Source organism: Hippopotamus amphibius, chromosome 1 (assembly GCF_030028045.1).
Source record: "Hippopotamus amphibius kiboko isolate mHipAmp2 chromosome 1, mHipAmp2.hap2, whole genome shotgun sequence".
Lineage (NCBI taxonomy): Eukaryota > Metazoa > Chordata > Mammalia > Artiodactyla > Hippopotamidae > Hippopotamus > Hippopotamus amphibius.
In genome coordinates, this window is record NC_080186.1 from 214,603,784 (window position 1) to 214,626,353 (window position 22,570).

The window sequence follows — 22,570 nt, forward strand, 5'->3', positions numbered from 1 at the left end:
GACCTTGGTCTTTAAAGTTTCCAGGAGGGAAGCTCCAGTGTCACATATCTGTGGCCTATGGCCCTCCCACTCATAGGAGGGGTGTGTCATATTCACCATGCCTCCCCCAGAATCTGGTCACTTGTCCCATGTTTGCTGCCTCTGTGGCTTGCACAACCTACCATGCATCCCCCAGCCTGAAAACCTGGAGGCCACCCTCGACTTCTTTTCCTTCACTGACCACCCAGTTGGTGCTGCAAGTCCACCACCGTTGCCAATGTAAGTCCTCATCCCCTCTCCTGGAAGATGGATGTCTCCATTCCTGGTCTAGCTCTCATCCAATCCATCTTCTCACACAGCAGCCAGAGCAATCTTTCTAAAACAAGATCTGGTAATTCCTGGGATTTAAAACCTTCAGTGGCTTCCCGGGGACCTCAGATTGAATTTCTTAATGTGTCTCCTAGGATATTAGTGGTCCCACTGCCATCCATCCTCCTCTTCCAGTCAACTTCTTCTCATCCCTTGCTTTTCCTCTCTGAGTGCCCTCACCCATGCATTCTCTGGTGCTTCGGGGCCTTTGTAGAGGCAGTATCCTTTGTCTGAGTGGACTGCCTTCTACCTTTCACCTTGCAAACTTACTCACTCTTGAAAGCAAGGTCACAACCCCCAAAGAACCTCCTCTAACACCCTCCCCTCTTCTCACCTCTTTTCACTGCAGCTGGGCTTCCGTGGCACAGCACTTTTACCTAGATCCTTCCTCTCACCCCCAAAAGGCTGGGTGCCTTTAGAGGACTGGGACACACAAACTCTGTATCCCTAAGCTTAACACAGTGCTCAGCATTGTGTATGAGAGGAATCCTATGTATTACAGCTGTTTATTTAATTCTGGCCCCACTGGCAATCAAATATGCATTGATCTTCACTGAACTACATTCATTCACTAGATTTTTTGCTCTTTGAGGATGGAGTCCACGCTTAGTCATCTTTGTGTCTCCCTACACACACTAAGTGTTTAGCAAATGTTTACCAAAATTATTCCTGGTTGTATCTGGTAGTGCAACCATTTTCTTCGATCACTTTTCTTTTTTTAAATTGAGATATATTCACGTACTATAAAACTCACCCACTTCAAGTGTATATATAGTTCAGTAGTTTTTAGTATACTCAGAATTGTGCAACCATCTCACAATCTAATTTTAGAACATTTTTGTCCCCCCACCCCCCTCGCAAGAGAAATCTGTACCAATTAGCAATCACCCCTCACTTTCCCCTACCCCCAACCTCCACCCCAGCCTAGGCAACCACTAATCTATTTCTATAGATTTTAATATTTCAGGCATTTCATATAAATGGAATCATACAGTGTGTGGTCTTTAATCACTGGCTTCTTTCACTTAGCATAATTTTTCAAAGTTCATCCATCTTGTAGCATTGCCTCACTACTTCATTCACTTTTATGGCTGAATAAAATGATAGTATATTTTGTGTATATACACCACTTTTTCTTTGTCCATTCATCAGTTGATGGATACTTGGGTTTCCACATTTGGGCTCTTATGAATAATAGTGCTTGAACATTTGTGTACATGTTTTTATATAGACATGTTTTTATTTCTCTTGGGTATATAACAAGAGGGAAATTTGGGGGTCAAGTGGTAATTCTATGTTTCATCTTTTGAGAAGCGATCAAACTCTTTTTCAGCATAGCTGCACCGTTTCAGTTTCACCAGCAATGTTTGAAAGTTTCAGTTTCTCCATTTCCTTACTAATATTTTTATTATCCGTCTTCTTTATTTTAGTTATCCTGGTATGTATCGTGTGGTTTTCATTGGCATTTTCCTGATTACTAATGATGTTGAGCATGTTTCCAGGTGCTTATTGGTCATTTGTATATAGTCTTTGGAAAAATATCTATTTATATTCTTTGCCCATTTTTAATTTAATAATAATAATAAAAATAATAATTATTATTATTGACTTGTAAGCATTCTTTATATATTCTGGATACACATTCCTTGTCAGATAAATGTTTTGCAAATATTTTAGCCCATTCTATGGGTTGCTTTTTTCCCCATTTTCTTAATGGTGTCCTCATGTCACACAAAAGTTTTTAGTTTTTATGAAGTTCAGTTTATGTATTTTTCTCTTTTGTTACTTGTGTTTTGATGTCATATCTAAGAAGGTATTTCCTAACCCAAGGTCATGAAAATTTACTCCTAAGTGTTCTTCTAGGAGTTTTATAGTTTTAGCTCTTGCATTTAGTTGTATGATCCATTTTGAGCTAATTTTTTGGTAGAGTGTGAGGTAGGGATTCATATTCATTGTTTTGTATGTGGATATCCAGTTGTCCCAGCACCATCTGTTGAAAAGACTACTCTTTCCCTATTAAAATGTCTTGCCACTTTGTTGAAAATCAGTTGACCATAAATGTGAGTTTATTTCTGGACTTTCAGTTTTACTCCATTGATCTATGGGTCTATCCTTATGACAGCACTGCAGTGTTTTGATTTTCATATCAGTATTTATTTATTTATTTTTGGCTGTGTTGGGTCTTCATTGCTGCGCACATGCTTTCTCTAGTTGTGGCGTGCAGGGGCTGCTCCTCACTGTGGTGCGCAGGCTTCTCATTGCAGTGGCTTCTCTTGTTACAGAGCACAGGCTCTAGGCTCATAGGCTTCAGTAGTTGTGGCTCTGGGGCTCTAGAGCGCAGGCTCAGTAGTTGTGGCACACGGGTTTTGTTGCTCCGCGGCGTGTGGGATCTTCCTGACCAGGACTTGAACCCGTGTCCCCTGTATTGGCAGGCGGATTCTTAACCACTGAGCCACCAGGGAAGTCCCTTTTTAAAAAAGGGACTTTTCTAAAAAGCAGACTAGGAAAGCTATGCATTGGCAAGTTGGGAAGAATGGTCTCCTTGAACTGGGAGAAGATTCTTTTTCCAGGAATATGGATGTCAGGGGAGAAAATAAACATCTAATGAGCACTACTATATGTTCGGCATTACAGTAGACATCTTCACATACGTTGTGATAACAGTCATGTCATAGCTGTAATAACCCCACATGACAGGTAGCATTAGTTTCATTTAAAGGCAAGGAAATTGAATTTTGGAGATGTTAAGTAACTTGGTTAAAATAATTTAGTAACTGGTGGAAGAAGTGGGATTTGTACACAGTCCCTAGGACTTCAACTCCATGGTCTTTTCATAACAAGAAACTTCTTACCACACATCTAGTGAACACAGGCTGCATCTGAAGGCCGTAGAGAGACTTGAATTAATATCAAACATTTTTCCTATGACACTCTAGGAAATTAAAGGAGTATTGGTAACCATTTCAAGACAATTGTCTAACAGCGAAATTTCACAGGATGTTTGAAGAAATTACTCTTCAACTATAAAAACTAGCTTTGTGGTTCATTTTAATTTCACAGCGTGTTATTCTCATTTATACAACCTCAAAAGTTTAGAACGTTATTTTGTATGATTAGCATAGCACGATGCCATCCTCTTGGAAGAAAAGTTAGAACTAATCTCAGCTGAGTGGGTGGATTAGCCTTGTCCTTAATTCTTGTTTTCATTGAAAACCTTCCCAAGGTTGTTCTGAAATGAATACAGGTCACAGTTGTCAAATGAGTTCTACATGAAATAATAGTAGATTTAGAATTGAGAAAGATTTGTGAAGTCAACGAAGAAATGGATTTTTTTTTTTTTTTTTTTTGCATAATTCAGTTGATACAGGCTCCTTTCTTTTCTTAAGTGAGCCCACAGAGAGTATCCTCTGGGTCCCAGAGTATCCTCTGGATAAAAGTTAAGTTTAGATACTGCAGTTTCAGCCATGACAGAAACATAGTCTAGACTATTTTGTCATCTCTTATTAACTTTTTACCCTCTCTGCTATGCAGGGCAAGAATCTATTGCTTTCTTTCAATGAAGATGCTGCACCTAGATGTTTAGGTTGTTCAGTGCTGCTTATGGAAAGGTTCCCATGACTCAATTCCTCTCAGAAGTTAGTGCCAGGAAAAAGTTTGCCTAACGATGATGCTTTTACCAGACCATGGGAACTATATTATTCATTGTATGTCATTCTTGTCTTGACTCTGGGAAGCCCAGAGCTAAATTTAATGCTCAACTATGGTAAACCAGGACCCAGGTAAAAGGATCTCTTACCTTCTGTTGTTTTTAATAAAAAATTACTCCAGGGCCATTTGGAAGTAGGCAGAATACATGTTATAATCCATAATACTAAATATTTTTATTATCAATAGAAAATAATATATATTCTAACTCTAGCACTGTGTGAAAATAGGGTTCCCAACAATTGCTAGTTTTACAGATATACATGTTTATGCTCCTTGTTTCCAGAAAGAGGATTGTAAGAGAAAGTAAAAGAAAAAAATTTTCTCATAGACCAGGTTCTCAGATTGGAGATTAGGTTTTTCAGTCTGGGTTTTATTAGGCACAAGTATCCTCTTCACAATGCAAAACAAACAAACAAACAAACAAAAACACCAGGAGTTTCCTCAAATTCTCATCCTAGCATTGCTATTAAATCATGCTGAATATTTTCCAAGTTTCATTGTAGGTACTAGCAAGGGTAACAGTAAGACCTTACCTCTTAGAGTTTTTGAGAGCAACACATAATTTGTAATAAAAAATATAAAGCTCCTGAAAGCACAAGTCAGGGACCAGATGCACAGTATTGTTAGAAAGGGCCACAGCATGCTTTCTCTGTGTGGTTTTATGCCTGTCATGAATACCATAAGACAGCTAATCCTCCGAGCTTCTTTGTATTTTGTACCTCTTCTGAGAAAGGTTTATAATCCAGGAAAATGTCTGCAGGTGAAGATTCAGAGTGAATATAAGGTTCAGTGAATTGAATTTGCCAGTTACATATTATTGAGCAGCTAAGAATGTTGCAGAATTTGCATGCAACTTATAAAGTAATATTGCAATAAAACATTCTCTCATATGGAAATTTCCACCTCACTTCACGGTAAGCGCAATTGGATAAGGGCCAGATACATTTGTTTATGGCAGTGATGACATGATAGGAGGAAATAAATGAAGCACCTTTTTGGGTTGAGTTTTGCCAGAGTCACATGGAGTCTAGTTCTGGAACTAGAGGCAGGAAATTTGACTATTACTTTAGGAGAAGTCAGTGTCAAATTAAAACTATTGCTTCATTGATAGAAGAAAGGAAGGCCTGGAGGTAGATACTGTGGCTGGAAGATAAAAGTAACAAGAGCCCTCAGTTTCTACCAGAAGAGAGCAAATGCCCAAAGTTCTGTGCTCTTACTTCTCTCATGACTTAGCCATGGTGTATTTTCAGGGCCATGTTTCTCCTCGGCTTGAGTGTGGAGAGTGTCCTTAATAGATCTGTGAGGGGAAAGGAAGTCTTTTCTACAGTTCATTGAGATTTTATCAGGAACCCATGGCTGACTTGGTCCTACTGCCCTCCCTTATGCGGTTATTGGAAAATCCTACACGCTCACCTGCACTTGTCATATTTGTTCTCAGTTGGAGGCATTTTGCTATCCTCATTCAACAGATAGTCTAGCACCTTGGTAATGGGATTTCACTAAAAATAGGGAAATTTCTTTTGTATTTACAAGCTTAATTTTCACCCTTGGTTTAACTGCCAGTTGGAAGCAGAAATTGAAATATGACATTACTAAGTCCATCGGAGACTTTGGCCAGGTCATTCCTGTGGCCCAAAAAATGGCTTCTGTCTCACATAGATCAGAGAGACTAATTTTAATTGGCAGAGCCCTTTTAAATCAGTAGAGCCCCTCAAATTTGCCTTTTATCAATGTGTACTTGTCAAGGAAAATGATGCTTAGAATTTCAGATGGCTTCTTTACATACTTAGATCCATAGAATAAAAAGGCAGAATGAAAATTTTTAAGAGACTGATTTTTCATAGGACCCCAAGTTGGTAAACTACAGTTTTGCTAGTTTCCTTGAAGAGATTCTCAGCTTAAATTGTTTCATTTTTTAATGTGATCTTCAAAAGACGTGGATTTTCAAGTTTGTGTCTAGCACTGAAATCCTGTGATCACAGTTTTAGGAAAGAGCAAGCTCTCAGAATGGGGGTAGGGGTGGTGGTTTTGAGAAGTAGATTTTTTTTTTTTAATTTATTTTATTGGCTGTGTTGGGTCTTCATTGCTGCACACGTGCTTTCTCTAGTTGCAGCGAGTGGGGGCTACTTTTCCTTGTGGTGTGTGGGCTTCTCATTGCGGTGGCCTCTCTTGTTGCAGAGCACAGGCTCCAGGTGCGTGGGCTTCAGTAGTTGCGGCACATGGGCTCAATAGTTATGGCTCACGGGCTCTAGAGCACAGGCTCAATAGCTGTGGCACACGGGCTTAGTTGCTCTGCGGCATGTGGTATCATCCTGGGGCGGGGATCGAACCCGTGTCCTCTGCATTGGCAGGCAGGTTCTTACCCACTGTGCCACCTAGGAAGTCCTGGTAGATTTTTATGAAGATGAACAGACAAATTTAAAGTTCATCAATATTCAGTGTGCTGACAATCATGAAAATATATCCAATGTATGTGTCATGAATGCATATTTTACTTACATTCCAAGCAGATTCGTACTCAGAATAGGACACAAAGTGTTCATGCATGAAAAATGTCTAGCTTTGTTGATGCCAGTTACACTAGGTGGGGTATTATGTTCAGAGAAATAAGTAATCTGCACAGGCAAGTAGGTTCAGAGTCACAACAGTTTAGCCAGGCACCATTTTAATTTTACCTTATGACCCACTGGCTCGTAATTATTTTCTTCCACAGTCTCCTTGTCATCTGACCAAACATGGTAGGTACGCTTTAATTTCTTATAGTTTCCTCCTCACTTATCTCCCGGTAAATATTTCTTAAACATTTGGCTGAAGCACAGGGTAGAAGCAGCATTCACAATAACCCAAAGTTCCTGTTATTGTTCTTTCTCCAACCCTGCCTTTCCAGAGAACTTAGCAGGCACTTTGTTCTTAAACTACACCTTTTAGCCTCTCTCTCCTTCTGTTCTCCCCCCCTGACAATCCCTACTTTCTTGCTTGCTATTTTTATTTTTTTTTAAGAACTTTTATTGAGACACAATTGACATACAATAAACTGCATATATTTAAAGTGTATATATTTGTTATTTTTTTTCTTATTAGTAACGTATACATGGCAATCCCAGTCTCCCAGTTCATACCCCCCGCTTTCCCCACTTGGTGTCCATATGTTTCTTGCTTGCTATCAAGCATAATTTATCTACTCTTCAGATCCAAAGGATCCTATCTGGGGATACTTGCTTTGATTTTTGTCCAAATAGCAACAAACGTGTTTCTGAAAAAAAACTTTAGTTTTAGATTTTCCAGGTGATTTTCCTGTGAATTCAATAACACAAGGTATAAAATGGGTGTAAACTCCCTCATCTACGTGTTCCAGTAGATATGTACCTTGTCAGACATTGTGAAAGATACAGAGATACGAGGCTCAACTCTACCCCTCAAAGAGACTAAGATGTAGATGAGGCATCAATTCTAGTTACCTACACATGAAATATAACATAACTCGATAATACAGATCATCCCGGGATGCCACGTCCAAGTACCCACCATCCACGAGGGCAGACATTTTTGTGTTTCTCTTTGTTCACTGATGCATTCCCAGTGCCTGAAACAGCTCCTGGCATATAGTAAGTGCTCAACAGAGTGTGGAATGAAGTAGAATCTATTTTATAAGCATAGAATTAAGTATAGTACAGTCTACTCCATTACCAGCATGTTTCTGTAATGAAAGCATAGGTAATGGAAATTAACTCATTCGTGACTGACATGTAGGGAAAGGATATTAGTAAAACTGGGTGATTATGTTGGTTCCTATGCAATTGTTGCCAGCACCTTAATATTCTGCACCATCAAGTAACAGCAGCTGCAAACAAAACACAGCAGAATGCCAGTTGTGGAGGACACACGGTACTATGCCTGGTGCTCATTCACTCTTATGTTCTTTCTCTTGGATTGGTTTGACCATGAGCTCTAACTTGGGAGGGGTTAATTCACCTCTTATTTGTACTTTTTGTGCTTATCTTCCTAATTCAGCAGCCTCAAACAACTCTCCTTCCAATCTCTTCATCAGTTACCTCTATCTTTTTATAAAAAATTCCCATATTTATATTTACTGTGACATTTATTAGGAATTGAACATGGCTCTTAAATTCTGCTAGTATTTTTCTGGAGTGGTTTACTGTCTTTGTTAGTGCTCTGGCTGCAGTGTTACATAGCTTCTGAGTTGTTTGTTTCTAATGCTATTTTCCCCATAAGCCTTGTTATTTCTAGTGTATGATTTCAAAAATGGGAAGAACACACACACCCTTTTATAGAAGAAATGTTGTACTAGAGACTTCATTTTCAACGAAGATAAGTGGAATTTGGCTGTGGGGGAAGATGAAAGACAGCATTCCAGTTCTGGCAAGAGCATCAGCAACTCCCACGTTGTATATAGTATGGAAACTTGGGGGGAGGGGAGGATTCCCCCACTAGTGAGAGTGCCAGGCTGCAAGCAGTGGGTAGGTGGATGGCTTTGAATAGAAAAGTTTTTAAGTAATTCAGAATTTTCTGTGGCAAAGTGCCTCAGAGAGCTTCTAGAACAGGAAGTAGCCTGCGGAAAGCTGTGTTCTAGAACCTTTAGGCTAGGCGTATGCAGATGGATGCAAGCGCAAAAAGGGCCAGAGCAGGGAAACAGGGAGGAGTCACTGTAGCTAAGAAGTCCCGAAAGAGAGAGAACCAGGAGGGTGGTAGTGGGTTTGGAAAAGACGGGGCAACTGGAAGGAACTTAAAAGTGAGCAATTAATGGGAGCGGCTACTGGCAGTGAAGGAGAGAGGCCCCAAATAGACTGCTAGGGTCTGAGTTCAGGTGACTAGTGGCTACAGGCGACCCCGACAAGAGGCTGAGAAATTGGGGGGACAGGAGCAAGTTTGACAGGAAAGACACCAAGGGTTTGCTTGGCTAAATGTTGCATCCTGACAGTGAAATCACAGGGAATCTTGTCACCTTAACTCGTGGCCATTTAACTCTGGGTTCTTTGCTCCCACCCTGGGGGCGGTGGGGGGCACTGAGTGAGTCCCCTCTCAGGTCAAGGATGCCTTTCTAGACTATTAGTTAAAGCCCCTTCTACATCCACCCCGAAACCGTACTGTAAGTTCAGGGGAGGATGTTTCAGGATCCCAAGCAATCAGTTTACGAATATTCTTTGTGACTCCCTGCGCCGTTTCCTTTTCTAGAGAGTCACCGGGCAAGGAAACTTACTTCCGGAGCCTCAACTCCGGGAGAGGAAGGCGAGGGTGGGGGTCCAGGCACCCCCAGCCCACGCTCTCGCTTTGGATTCTCAAGGACCAGCGGGCCGACGTGCTTCCCGCTCAGGCGCGGCCCGAGTGAGGAAGCGTTCCGGGCGCTCCAGGGCCCGCTCTCCGCGGAGAGTCTGGCCTCTCACCCCGACTCCGACTTCGCGGCTCCGCGCCTCCCCGGCCGGGCGGTTCGCGCTGTCTGCGCTCCCGAGACCACTTCCCCAGACTGAACCCGGAGGCTCCCCGGCGCGGCTCGGGGGACCCTCGCGGGACTCCGGGAGACGCCGCTGCCGCCGCCGCCGCCGCCTGGCGGGCACAGCGACCGGCCCCCGGGCCCCTGCGCGCCCGCCCCTCCTCTCGGGGATCCCCTTTCGCCCACACCCTCCCGGGCGCCGCAGGACACGCCCCCTGGAGGCCGGGCCTCGTCCGCCCGCCCCCGCCTTGCCCCGCGCCGCCCGCCCCGCCCAGTGCGCCGCGCCGGGAGAGCCCCGGCCCCGGCCTCGACCCCTCCCCCCCGGACGCCGGCGGAGAGTGGGACGCGGCGGCGATGGTGACTGGGCAGAGGCGCGGGGCCGGGTCCTGGCCGGGGAGGCTCGGCCGTGTCTTTCTTGCTCTGCCCCCGCCCCTCTCTCCCCTCCCTGCGTGCTAGCCCCGGCAGCTGCCGCGGTCGGCGCTCTCGCCTCGCCGCCTCGTCCTCCGCCTCCTTCCCCGCCCGGGGACCCTCTCCCCTCCCTCCCTCGCCCCCTCCTCTCGCCGCCTCCTCGCCTCTCCCCTCCCTCCTCCTCCTTCCTTGACCGGCCGGCGGGGCCAGAGAGAGAGAGGGAGAGAGAGAGAGGGAGAGAGAGGTGGCTGCGAGGAGGCGTAACGGAAAGCCGCGGCTTCGGGGAAGGCTGCGGGCTCGGAGCCGGGGACGCCGAGCCGGGAAAGGGTGAGTTGGCGTGGCCGGGCCCGCGCGCTCTGCGGGGGGAAAGCCCGCCGCCTCGGCCAGGTGGGGCAGCGGGCGCGGGGCTGGCGGAGCCGTCGCGGCCGCCGGAGTCTGGGCTGCGTGCGCGGCGCCCGGCGCGGGAGCTTCTTCCCGGCGCCCGGGGAGCCCCGCGGGGAGGGGGGACCCGGCCGGGGAGGTCCTGGCGGGACGGGTGCTGGACGCTGGGAACAGGAGGGGACGCCGCTTCGGCTCTGGTCGCCGTGGTCGCCCGCAGCACAGTTGGGAAGAAGTTGTGCCTGGAGAGGCGATTTGCCGGGAAGCCGGCGCGAGCCCAGCTGTTTCGCCGCCGCCGGCGGGCTGCGACCGGCGCGCGGGTCCCGGGCGCAGCTCGGCGCCGGGCTCGGCGCGCCTGGTACCGCGGCCGAGGGCCGCCCCTGGGTTCGCCCCCGCGGGGCCTGGTCTGCGGTGTGTGGGTCACGCTGGCCCTAGACGTCAGCTGCTTCTCAGATTTGGGCTGCATTTTTGTGGGCAGCGCAGGGATTGGGGGTGCGCGCTGGAGGAGGAGGTGGGCGTGGAGTGGGAAGACCACATCTGGGCCGAGTGGGTTGAGCCCATGGGATGGGGCGAAGGACTAGGGGAGACTCTGTATGGGTTTCTGGCTGTTTTTAGGCACACGGCTGTGTGTGTGTCCTTTCTCCCGTTCATTCAGCGATCTAGAGTCCTTTGAACTCACAAGGGCGAAAGCATTTTCTTCAACGCGGTTCACCTTTTCTCCTGTTTCTGGAGAGTCATGAGTTTTACGAGAATCCTTGAGCTGTTTCCTCAATGAGGGTGAACGGGAGTAAAGACAAAGTCTCATCCCCCAACTCCCACCCGGGCCATTTCCTGTATTTCGCGGTTTCTCTGCTGCGATGGTGCGCGTGCATGTAGGTTGCCATCAGTGACCCACATGTAAAAGTAGAGCTTGTGGCTGAAATCGCAAAGCGGCGTCTATAGACAAGTGTGTGTTGGAGCCAGAGCTGGGAGAGGGGTGGGCAGGAGGGGGAGGGGGAGCTGTGAGAGCCCGGTCCCGATAGTTAAACCTGAGTAACCGAGTTCCGAGGGACGAGTCCCGTCCTCACGTCGCTTTTGATTCACCCATTCGCCTGAGAGAGCTCCACCCGCGCCAGGTTTACGCGATGACGGATGCTCATTTCTTTGGTGGTGTTCTTTCCCGGGTATTCCTGACTCTTTTCTACCGGTCCTCTTTAGAAAACGACTTCTTTTCATGCTTCAGAGATAGGGAACACATGCAGGTGGGGAGGTGAAATATTTTTAGGTAGGGAGAAGGAAGAAAACCCAAGATTCTCATTTCTTTTTGCTGTCATACTGTGATAGACTTGTTATTCATCTTTGTCACAGATCTGATTCGGATACAATAATATTGGAGGAGTTTGAGGTAGTACCACATAAAACCCAATGTTATAGTAGTATTTTTGCTAAGTGGTCACACAGAGAGCAGATTGCCTGGATTGTTGTGGTGTGTTTGCAAAGGGTGCAGCAAACATTTCATGCCAGGAAAAAAGACATTGTGTTGCAGGAGTTGATGGGGGTGGGGAGGGAAAAATCATTTGTCTTCAGAGCAGTCCAACTGAATAATTACACTGCAATTGAACATTCTTGGGTATAATATAATTTGAGACATGATACATGAACCAGTAATTTGTCTATAGGAAGGAAAACGAATCTTTGTGGATTAGAGCAAAACAGTACCTTCTGGAAAAAGTAATATATGCTGTTTATGCATGTGGATGGGCTCAGATGTGTGGACTGATGACTTAAAGAGATTTTACTGCATGTAGTGTTTGGGTAGGGCAGGGAGGAAAACTCCATTGCAGGAGAAGATAGAAAATATATACAAAAGTACCATTTTTTTAAAATTTATTTTTTTTAATTTATTTATTGGCTGCGTTGGGTCTTCGTTGCTGCGTGCAGGCTTTCTCTAGTTGTGACGAGTGGGGGCTACTCTTCATTGCAGTGTACAGGCTTCTTGTTGCAGTGGCTTCTCTTGTGGAGCACAGGCTGTAAGTGCGCAGTCTTCAGTAGTTGTGGCACATGGCCTTCGTTGCTCCGCGGCATGTGGGATCTTCCCTGCTCAGGGCTTGAACCCGTGTCCCCTACATTGGCAGGCGGATTCTTAACCACTGTGCCACCAGGGAAGTCCAAAAAAGTACCATTTTAATGAACAATGGGTACAGCTTCTCAGCTTCTTTATTGCAAAGAATTGACAACATAGGAGACCAAAATATAGGAGACCCAAATTGGGACTGTTGAGTTCCCAGAGACTGGGACAATTTATTTAATTTCTCTCAGCCTTGGTTTCTGTGTCTATAAAATGACGGTAATAAAAGTTCAAGTCAAAGGGTTACCTTGAAGTTTATAACTATGATTATGTACTTTTGTTTAGAACTTAGGGTGGTGCCTCACACTAAGTGCTCAGAAAATGTTAATGGTTGTCAAGTATTTCAAATGCCCAGGAAAAAGCAAGTACCTTTAAAGAGCCGAGCTGCAAGAATAGTTGACTTTGGAGTGAGCGACTTCTGATTTTAGGTCTGCTGATGGCCGACCCTTAGTTGAGGCTGTCCTTGTGCCTCCAGCAGCCCACACTTGTAGGGTTCTAGAAACATTTGATCTTTTTAGAACTTGTAGGCTGCATCCTTTTGGCCCCTCTGGTCTTCCTTTTCTGGGACTCCAGGTTTGGGGAATGTGTAGGGCAGGCTCCATGTGAGCCTGAGGACCTGAGCACAGGTGTGGCCTGCAATTCCAGGCCTCAGTGCCCCCTTGCAAGGACACCTTCTCAGGGTCCAGGTCCCACCAAACTCAGTATCGACATTTTATTTGAGAAAAAAAGAAAACTTGAGTGGTGGACACGGTGTCTGTCTTGGGAATTCTAAAGCAATGTTTTACTCAGTGTTTACTGCTTTTAGAAAGATACAAAATAGTAAGCAAATACCTGATCTCTAGAATTTATTCCAAAAAGCACCTTTAAAGTATGTCTTGGGGTTAATGGCAACATTGCTCAGTTTTTCCTAAGGTTGTACCTAGTTGCAGAATGAACAAAAGGCATTCTTAGCGCAACAGTAGTCTTTGGAGCTGGGGAACTATGCTGTACATCGCTTTTCTAATTTGGGAGGGATGCCTGTTTGCTCTTTCATCCATTCCTTTATCCAGCCGTTCGGCAAATACCTATGGAGCCTCTCCCGTGGGCCAGGCTCTGTTCTGGCCTCTGGTAACATAGCAGGAACCAAGGGCAGGCCATTCTACTAACACAGCACTCATTCTAGTTGGAGAAGCAAACTCTGTGGGAAGGACAACCTTAAACCCTAGAAGCTCTCTTTTTTGTTTGGAAGTGCCTGTGCTGGGAAAGCAGTGTGCTGGGCGTGCTTCTTTTCCATAAGCCAGCCAGCTTGGAGGGGTGTGATCTGGCTGGGGGTGGTGGCCAGGGGCAGCTGGCCCTATGGGTCCTCCATGGGGAGAAGGAAGAAAGGGGAGCCTGTTTCTTTCTGTGCTTTATAATAAAGTATGTGTCCTGTTTGAGTAGAATCACCAGCCAACGTGCCAAGAGAACAAACGGGTTTTTCTCAGAAGTGAGACTTCACAGCCTTAGAAAGACAGAGAAGGACTCAAAGGTCAGATCTGATGATTGGTTTCTAAAACCCAGGTTGTGTCCAGGGAAGAGTCTGATGTGGCACTTGAAATTCTTGACTTTTGCTGTAGGAGTCAAGACCGAGGGTAAAGGAAAGAGTGGATACTTAGTCCCTCATGTACCTTCAAGGTTTTTTTGTTTTTGTTTTTTTCTTCCCCCTTTACTTTTAAGATTACATTAATACCTGGTGCAATAAGAATGCATATGTTTGGAGTTTAGAAGGCTTGAAATGGAATAAGGTCATCAGGGTACTGAGAGTAGTTTTTTGGACTAGAGGCAAGATTGTGTGGGGAAGTCCCTGAGGGCGTTGGGTCTTGGGTGCTGAGCTGGGGAGTTTGAACTTCATCTCGGAAACTGCGGAAGATGGGGAACTTGCAGCAGGTGATTGACCTGATCATATTGTGCTTTAGAAGGAACTCTAGGTGGGCTTGGTGACTAGGAAGCCAGGGCTGGGGATAGGTGAGCTGGGAGGCTAGTGCAGGAATCCTGGCGGGACTTGGTGAGGGAGAGGGGGAGAGGTCTGAAGAGATTGACCACACTTCCTCCGTCACCTCCCACGGTTGGGCTGTTAGTAAGAGGGAGTCCAGGGTGGCTGGAGTGGGTCATGGCACCTTTCACTGAGGTAAGCAGTTATGGGGAACCTCAGTTTGGGGAGATGGGGAGAAGTAATGAGTTCATTTGAATCCAGGGCTGAGTTGTGAGCCTTCCAGAGAAAGATGCCCAGCTGAGTGTTGGATCTACAGGCAGGAAGAGAGGTCTGGAGCTGCAGATGAAAGATGAAGTTATTTTTACAGTAGCAGCAAGTAGTTGGCTGGTCTCTTGAGGTTTACTGAATAGTGCTCAGGGTGAGAGTAATCTGTGTCCTTGTAACTGAATAATTCTCTTCCATCCTTTCAACAGGCCTAATGGGATAATCAAGTCCCTGACCTTGGTCTTCAGTGATCACTTACTGGTGTTATTTTGCTGACTTGGTGTGAGATCTGTTTATGTTGTTTTGAACTGAGATGGTTTAGAGGAATGTACATAGAATGGCTCTGAATATATTTAATAGCTAGGATGTACAGCTGATAAAATTGATCCCCTGACACATCCCATATCCTGGACAGACTGTGTTCTTCCCAAAATTCCTAGGCAGAAACCCTAATCACCATTGTGATGGTATTTGGAGGGGGCATCTATGGGAGGTGATTAGGTTTAGATTGAGGTCATGAGGGTGGAGCACCCATGATGGGATTGTGTCTTTCTAAGAAGAGGGTGAGAGTCTGGAGCGTAGTGTCTCCGCCATGGTGAGACTGGCCATCTGCAAGCCAGGAGGAGGGCTTTCTCTAGGAACTGAGTCTGTAGGCACCTTGAGAACTTGTACACTTGGAGAACTATTGTTTTCATGTCCACCAGAGACAAGGCTTATCTGCCTTCTTTTTTGAAGTTGCCATATGGCCCTCAAGGGGCTGTTAATTTGAATTTCATTCATTTGTGGAATAAAGAAACATGTGCAAAGTAGGCCCCAGTGAATGCCTGTTAAAGGGCAGGCATGCTATTTGATTTGTATACAGCTGTTACTCCTCTTACTGTTGTGGATTTAGGGTATGGCCAGTGGGGATTATTAATCACCATCAGTCTGTGTAACCAGCAATAACGCCTCACCTTGCTCTTGATTGCTTAACTGGGCTGCCATTGAAAGGAAAACTGGTAGCCTAGACAGAGTAGAAGGATGTAGGCTAAAATTCTAACTGGTTATTTTGGACTTGCGGGGTTACAGGTGACTATTTTCTGTGTTTTTCTGCTTTTCAGAGTTTTTAAAAAAGTAGTGTTACTTAAAAAACCAGAACAAAACAGTTGTTGGTGTTTTCTCCCGTTCTTTTTCGTGTGTGTGCAAAAGTGTATCAGCGGTTTTGGCCACAGCATTGTACATCTCCTTACACCTGTGCTACATTCATGGTGAAGCAGGTCTCTGTCTTTAAAAAGACTTGAAATTCCTATTTGATGTAAATGTAGTCGTGGAGGAATGTAACCAGGTCTGGGTCCTGTGACCCAGAGCCAGAATGGGGCAGCTTTCTCCCAACAATAGGGAAGCACCCACTCCTTCTGGTTGGTACGCTCTGTATGTTTTCGTAAACACTGTTAAGTGTGATCTGAGAGGTGTTTCATTTCTATATCTAAATGTGTAAACCTCTGTCTTATTGATATGTACTGAATTAAATATACATATATACACACACACATATGTAAATATACTGTATTGACATGTGAGATTTTTTTTTCTTTCTTGTTTTCAGTTGCTTCAGTGTTCAGCAGACTTCAAACCAGCAGTGAAATTTTAAATATCCCTTTAGGATCAACCTCCCCACATTCCTGGAAAATTAGAGGGACTCTCTCTTTACTGATTCTATTGTTCAGCATTTTCTTTCTTTCCACACTGAGCTGTGTTGTTAAGGGCACCTGGAGTTCAAGCTTCCTTTCTCCTGGGGCAGGCTGCAGTTGGGCTGAATTTCACATGTTGTTTTCCAGTTTTGAGGCAGTTAGCCAGTTGTTTAAAGACGGCTTTAACTAAATAGACAGTAGCCTCATTTAATCTTCAGATAAGTGCTGCGTGACACACTTATTACTCAGGACAGATTAACCTCTTAAAAATTTATAACTTTTCTCTTAGGGATCAAATTTTCTGAAATTAAAAATAATAGAGTGGCCAGTCTGGCAACTACTAATACAGACTTACCAGTAAGTGGTGTTTTTGTGTTTATAAATGGCTACCATTTGTATATGAAATACACACTTAAGGAAAACATGGCTCACAACTTGAAAAGAAATCTAAAGTCTCTCTCTCTCTTTTTTTTTAATGGCTAACTGTCCATTCTTAGAAGATGATTCTACACAGGGAAGTATGTCTAAACAGATACTTACTCTGTCATTTGCTCATCTCATAGTAGCCATTTCAGGGGTTTTCTGAACTGAAGCTCATAATTTACCGACCTAATTACTGATTCTGCACAGATCCATGCGGTACTACGTAGCCTGGTGTGCCGGCTTACACAGGTGACTGTAGGTCTCTTGGATTCGAATCCTTTTGGTAAATGGGTTGCTTAGGTTGTCTTGTCTCTCTTTTTTTTTCAATGTGTTTTTTCTTTTCATTTTGTGCATGGATCTATAGTTCTTTTTTTTTTTTTTTGGCACACGGGCTTAGTTGCTCCGCAGTATGTGGGATCTTCCTGGAGCTGGAATCGAACCCGTGACCTCTGCATTGGCAGGCGGATTCTTAACCACTGCGCCACCTAGGAAGCCCTGTAGTTCTTTTCTTGATTAGTAAAGAAAGGGCAGCATCAAAGGGAGCTAAGCTGATGTGGGGAATGTGTCAACTATAATCCAAAGCCAAAAAGAGTGGTAGCCAGCTGCAGAGGCCACACGGAATAGTACGAACCCAAGCGGTGGTGGTGGTGAAGAGATGGAACAGGTTGTATATACACCTGTGTGCACAGGTGGGTTGAGGGGGGCGCCGACAGACACTTGAGGAGAGTCTGATCAGCTACGCTACACAGGGACCACTGCCCCCCTTGGTCTGGAAACTAGACTCAGGGACCCTAAGTATGTTAGCTTTCTCAGCAACTACATTAGTCAACAAAACTTGCATGTTTTTAAGGAAAGTTACACATTTTAAAATGAACTGTCATCAAGTTAGAGTTCCTCTAGCTTACATACGTGTATTTGATTTTTAAAACCTTGAGCGTAGGATTTCCCGTTTCTTGTCAGATTTCAGCTTTCTCATCCTGGCGCATGTTGTTCAGCCTCTCAGGATGATTTTGAGTGCTCACCGGTCACCTGTCACGTCAGCCGTCGCTCCGGGCTGAGTGCTGTTCCTCGGATCCATTCTGCTCACCGGTTATCCAAGTTCTTTGAGTCCTTTTCTGCCGCTGCTCTGTTCAGCCTCCCCTAGTCACCCTCCTCTTAGTAACCCGGGGCGCGTCAGCCTTTGTAGGCGGTCAGAGGGCTGGAGTCTGTGCCAAGGTACAGAGGAAGCTAATCATACTCGTGACCTCGACCTCATTAACATTGTGCTGGAACCGAGAGAGCCAGCATTCCATAGTATTGTTTGATGTTGAATTGTCTACTGATGTGTGGTCGCAGGGTCCATATTCCTGCCTGCTCAGGGAGGCTCGTGGCTGGAGGAGCCAGGCTGTAAGAGACGGTCAGTACTTACCAGCTCCTTTTAACTCGCTAAGGTTGGGCTTTGGATTGTCAGCGGATACTGGGCCCTGCTGATGCTGATTGGCCCTGAGACAAAGCCAATCTGACAAGACTTGTGCGAGGAGTGTGAGGGCCTCTTAGAGTCTGGAGCCCGAGGGGGCGGGCTGGTGAGCTGGGTGTGCTACAGGTGAGGGGTGAAGGTCTCCCCGCGGTGGCACTCTCCATGCTTTAAAGCAGGGCTTCTCAGGCTTGAATGTACACAAGAATGATCTGGAATCTTGTTAACTCGCAGGTTCTGATTCGGCAGGCCTGGGATTCTGCATGGCTGACCCGCTCCCTGTGCTGCTGCTTCCGTGCAGCACGTTTTGAGTAGCAGGGCCTCGCATAGGCTGGGACGTGACTCAGGCCGCAGAAGAGTCAGCTGGAGGCTGAGACCTCTGAAGGCGGATACCAGGAGGGCACCTGCGGGGTCTGATTCAGCGTCTGTTGCCTGCTTCTTAGGGCTTGTCTTGATTGGGATGACCCTGAGGGCTCTCCGCCCTGCCCTTGCCCCTGGGGCCTGTAACAGCCCCGAGGAGCAGCTGTGCGGGATTCCCTTCCCTCCTTAGGGTCGGGAGGGAGGTCATGGGTGGCCTTCTAGGCAGAATATGGTGAAGCTAAAGGGAGAGGTTTTGTTTTTGCTACGTTTTAATTAAATTGATTCCCTCATTACCTGATGGTTATATTCCATAATTTTAACTACATAAAGAAGGCTCTAACTTCCTGCAATTAAGCCTGCCTTTTCTCACATACCCTATCACTTTGAAGTTATGTGACTACAGTGTTGTAAAAAGTTATGTATTGTTTCCTTTGGAACATTATTTCTGAAACTTGCCGGACACTCTGCTGGGTGCTCACTAGACATGTGTGTTCTCAGACCCCAACCTGGACCTTTGACTTTATAGGTTTGGGGTGGGTCCTGGGAATCTGATTTTTTTTTTAAACAAAGTGTCTAGATGGTTTTTATAATTGGGTGGGTTCTAGAAACACCAGTTTCAAGAAGCATCAGTTTAGAAACTCATCTGTCTGAGCCTGTGTTATCAGCCATGTCTGAGGGGCACCCTTACCTGTTCTTTTCTTGGCCTCTTAGATACTTGGTTGTGAAGGGCTGGCTTTTGTCCCATTGGACCCACTTCAGTTTTTATCTTGACACATGTTTCCATTTTTACAGGAAGGCTCTTTCTTATCTTGGATGGGACCAAATCAGAGAGTCCTTTGTCAACAGTGTCAGAGTCAGTTCTGAAGCCATTATTTTTAGGAAGGTTTTACAGACACTGATTACTAAGTGATTTGGGGCATTCTTGGAGATACTGGGCTATATGCTTTGGGCCTCTACAGAGAAAGGAAATGTCTTGAGGCCAACTTTTCCCACCCTCTCCCCTGCTTGGATTCAGACACTGGAGATAATATTAGTGTTTCCCCTTCCTAAGTAAGCACTGACAAGAAATGGGTGGAGTATGGTCCCTCATCCTCCACAGACAGTTTGGTTCTGCCGCAGGTGAACTGACAGATTGAGGAGTTGGACTTTGTGCATCATTGTATCAATATTAACCTCTGTTTTTACAAATGCAGGATCCATCTCAGCTACACCCTAGGGCAGGGTCAGCTTATGAAACAAATTAAGTGGGAAATGGTCAGTGTGATGTGATTGGAGGAGTGTGGAAGGGGCTCTGTACCCAAAAGCTGGAATTCACTTATTGTTGTGCCTAAAATTTTACCATTAGAGGAATCTGAGTGAAGTGGTTCTCTTTAAACCTCTTATTCGACATGGAAGCATCCAGAGAACAGGTGCTACATTAGTTACTTAGGCCTCCACGGGGATAATTTCATAAAGTTCCGGCTGAGATCAGGGTGTGAAGAGAGTGGACTTCGATGGGTGAAGTGTGGGCACTGTGTGAGGAGGGCAGGGCCACCCAGGGTGACTGGAGGCGCCAGGGCAGCTCAGGTGTCTGGAGGAGCCCAGGATACCTGGAGGGATCTAGGCAGAACTAATTCTCATTCACTTAATCTGTGTGTGTGCTATGTGTGCTGTGTCATAGGGGCTTTAACATCTTTGATGATGCCCCTGGCATACTTCTTTCTGTCTAGTGTGGCTGTGTCGCATGGACCTGACCAGTCGTAATGAAAAGCCAGGTGATCTAGATATGAGAGTTAAGATTAAACACCGAAACTGTGCTTGGGATTATGTTGCTCTTTTTTTTTAGTCTATTTAATTTTGAGCGAGAAGCTCAGGAAATGATCCAGTTTCTGTACCTGCTCATCAGGAGAACTTGGCCAGCAGCAGAAACCTTCCTTCCTCCACTGAGGGCCTTTTCCCATTCAGTTTTAAGGAGGGCTTGACTCTTCTGAGACCTCACCCCCCACCTAGAAAGTGCTTTACGGCATGCTTTCTTTCTCATATATGCAAAAAATATTTACATTTTAAAGAATTTCTCAGCTCCTTGCTGGCTAAAGGAAGCTGTGAACTTGGCCATTCTGGTGCCCAGCTGAAGCTTGTCTGAGTGGTCCAGGGTGTTTTCAGAACAGCGTGGAGATGGTGGGGAGAGTCTTTCTGCCACTGCTTGACCAACAGAGAAGTCACACACACGTGTATCCCAGGGACCAGAACTCTGGGAACTTTCATGAAACTGACCCACTCCCCTACACATAGCCATTTCCTGACCCTGCTCCCCGCAGAGCTCCTGCTGTGTTCTTAGGTTGGGCTTAGTGCCCCAAATTCTAAGATGCACAAGAGGGTCCTCTGTGTTCTTGGGCAGGATCTCAAAAACACGCAAAAATGATTTTTTTTCTTATCACAAATAAAGTGCCTTTGTCTGCAAGGAGTGATGGTTTACAGGTACCCAGGGAAGATGGGAACACAGCCTGTGAGTGTGAGAAAGCATTGAGAACCACCTGCAGCCTCTCCTGGGGTGACAGTTAGCTTGCTCTGTGGCCTTGGGCAAGTCATGTCACCTGTTTAGGCAAAAGGATGTGAGGGTGAATCCAGGCCTGAAGTTCTTATTCTAGGTCAGCCTATATGTCCATGTGTTTAGTCATTCATTTAACATGCACTTAGCAAGCTCCTTAAGGAGCTTCACGTTCTGGTGGGGAGATGGCAAAACAGTCATTATCTTCAGTTGTTGGCAAGGTGTGGAGGGAAGGATGATTAGGCGTGTGGGATGTGTAAGTGGTCCTTACAGGTGTGGGCATCCGTGCACAGGGGTAGGTGAGAAGGCTGGAGAGCTGGAGTGTGCAGATGTAGGGTGCAGTACAGGGAAAGCAGTGGGGATTTCTGCAGCATTACTTATGTACTGAGAGTATGGGGTCTTCACTGCTCCTGGACCACGTGCGATTCCTTGACCTGTTGCAAGGTCCTGCAGCTCAGTCCTGCAGCTCAGCCCCGCTTGCTGTGGCCTTGGCAGGAAGGGCAAACCCCAGAAGCTGAGTGTAGTTGAGATGTGCAGTGTATCATCATGATCTGGGTTGATCTGAACACTGTTTTTATGTTTTGGACCCCATTTTTTGGTCTTTTATAGAGAAAAGCAAGAGCTATAGAAACGTAAGCAAGCATGTGAAAATCCGCTTGCTCTTTACAGAAACATGCTTTTTTGGTGGAGGGGTAAATTTTTTTCTTTCTTGCAAAGCAAGAAGATAGATATTCTAAGAGAAGGACAGCTGAATTACATTACGGCTCCTGGGCCTGGAATCTGTGTAACCACAGAGTTCGTTCCACACTCCAGAAAGAAGCTTGACCCTTCAGTGAAACCACGGGAGCTTTCTGGATGGCTTCACGGTTTCTTTTCTGGAGCAGTCAGATTCTGTGTCTAGGTGGGAGGAGAAACTTTTAGCTGGAGCTTCCTTTGTCTATCCTGAAACAAACAAGGGCTGCAGAAGAGGATGGGGCATTTCTTTGGGAAATGCAATTCTCCCGAAGCACCATGTCCGCCCCCCAGAGGTGGGCTGGTGTACTCTTCCCGCCATGGTCCACAGGGCTAGGAACAGTTCTAAGCATCGATAAAACCAGCTTTGTGTATTTCCTTTTAAGCATAAATGGACATCACAGGCCTTATAGAGTGCAAGGCCTTGACCGTGGAGGTGCTGTTGGAGTCTCAGGCTGGGCTAGCTCTGTACCCTCTCCTCTGCCGCCTGGTCCTGGCACTGCCCCCACTTAGTGCTGGCTGCCTTTAGGGGACGTGAGAGTCACCCAGAGGCTGCTTAAAACACACATGGGCTGCGCCCCACTGCTGGAGATTCTGAGTCACTAGGTCTGGGGTGGGCCAAGAATTTGCATTTCCAGCACGTTCCCAGGTGATACTGATGGTGTGGAGAGCACATGCTGAGAACCATCGTGACACCAGGCACTTCTCCACCTTCTGGAGGATTTTTTGGCACTGGCAGACTCTGCCCCTGATGGGGTGTCTGCTTGGGTGGGATCACCTAACGCTGGAGGA

General features: G+C 45.9%; 1 protein-coding gene across 5 annotated transcripts in view; it reads left to right on the forward strand.

Annotated features, from left to right (window-relative positions):
- The first annotated feature begins 9,984 nt into the window (after positions 1–9,984).
- LHFPL2 (LHFPL tetraspan subfamily member 2) overlaps positions 9,985–22,570 on the forward strand; it is a 159,141-nt gene continuing 146,555 nt past the window's right edge. For all 5 annotated transcript variants that reach the window (XM_057740502.1, XM_057740511.1, XM_057740526.1 and 2 more), the window contains exon 1: positions 9,985–10,240. The gene's annotated coding sequence lies outside the window, so the exon portion shown is untranslated. The remainder of the gene's footprint in view (positions 10,241–22,570) is intronic.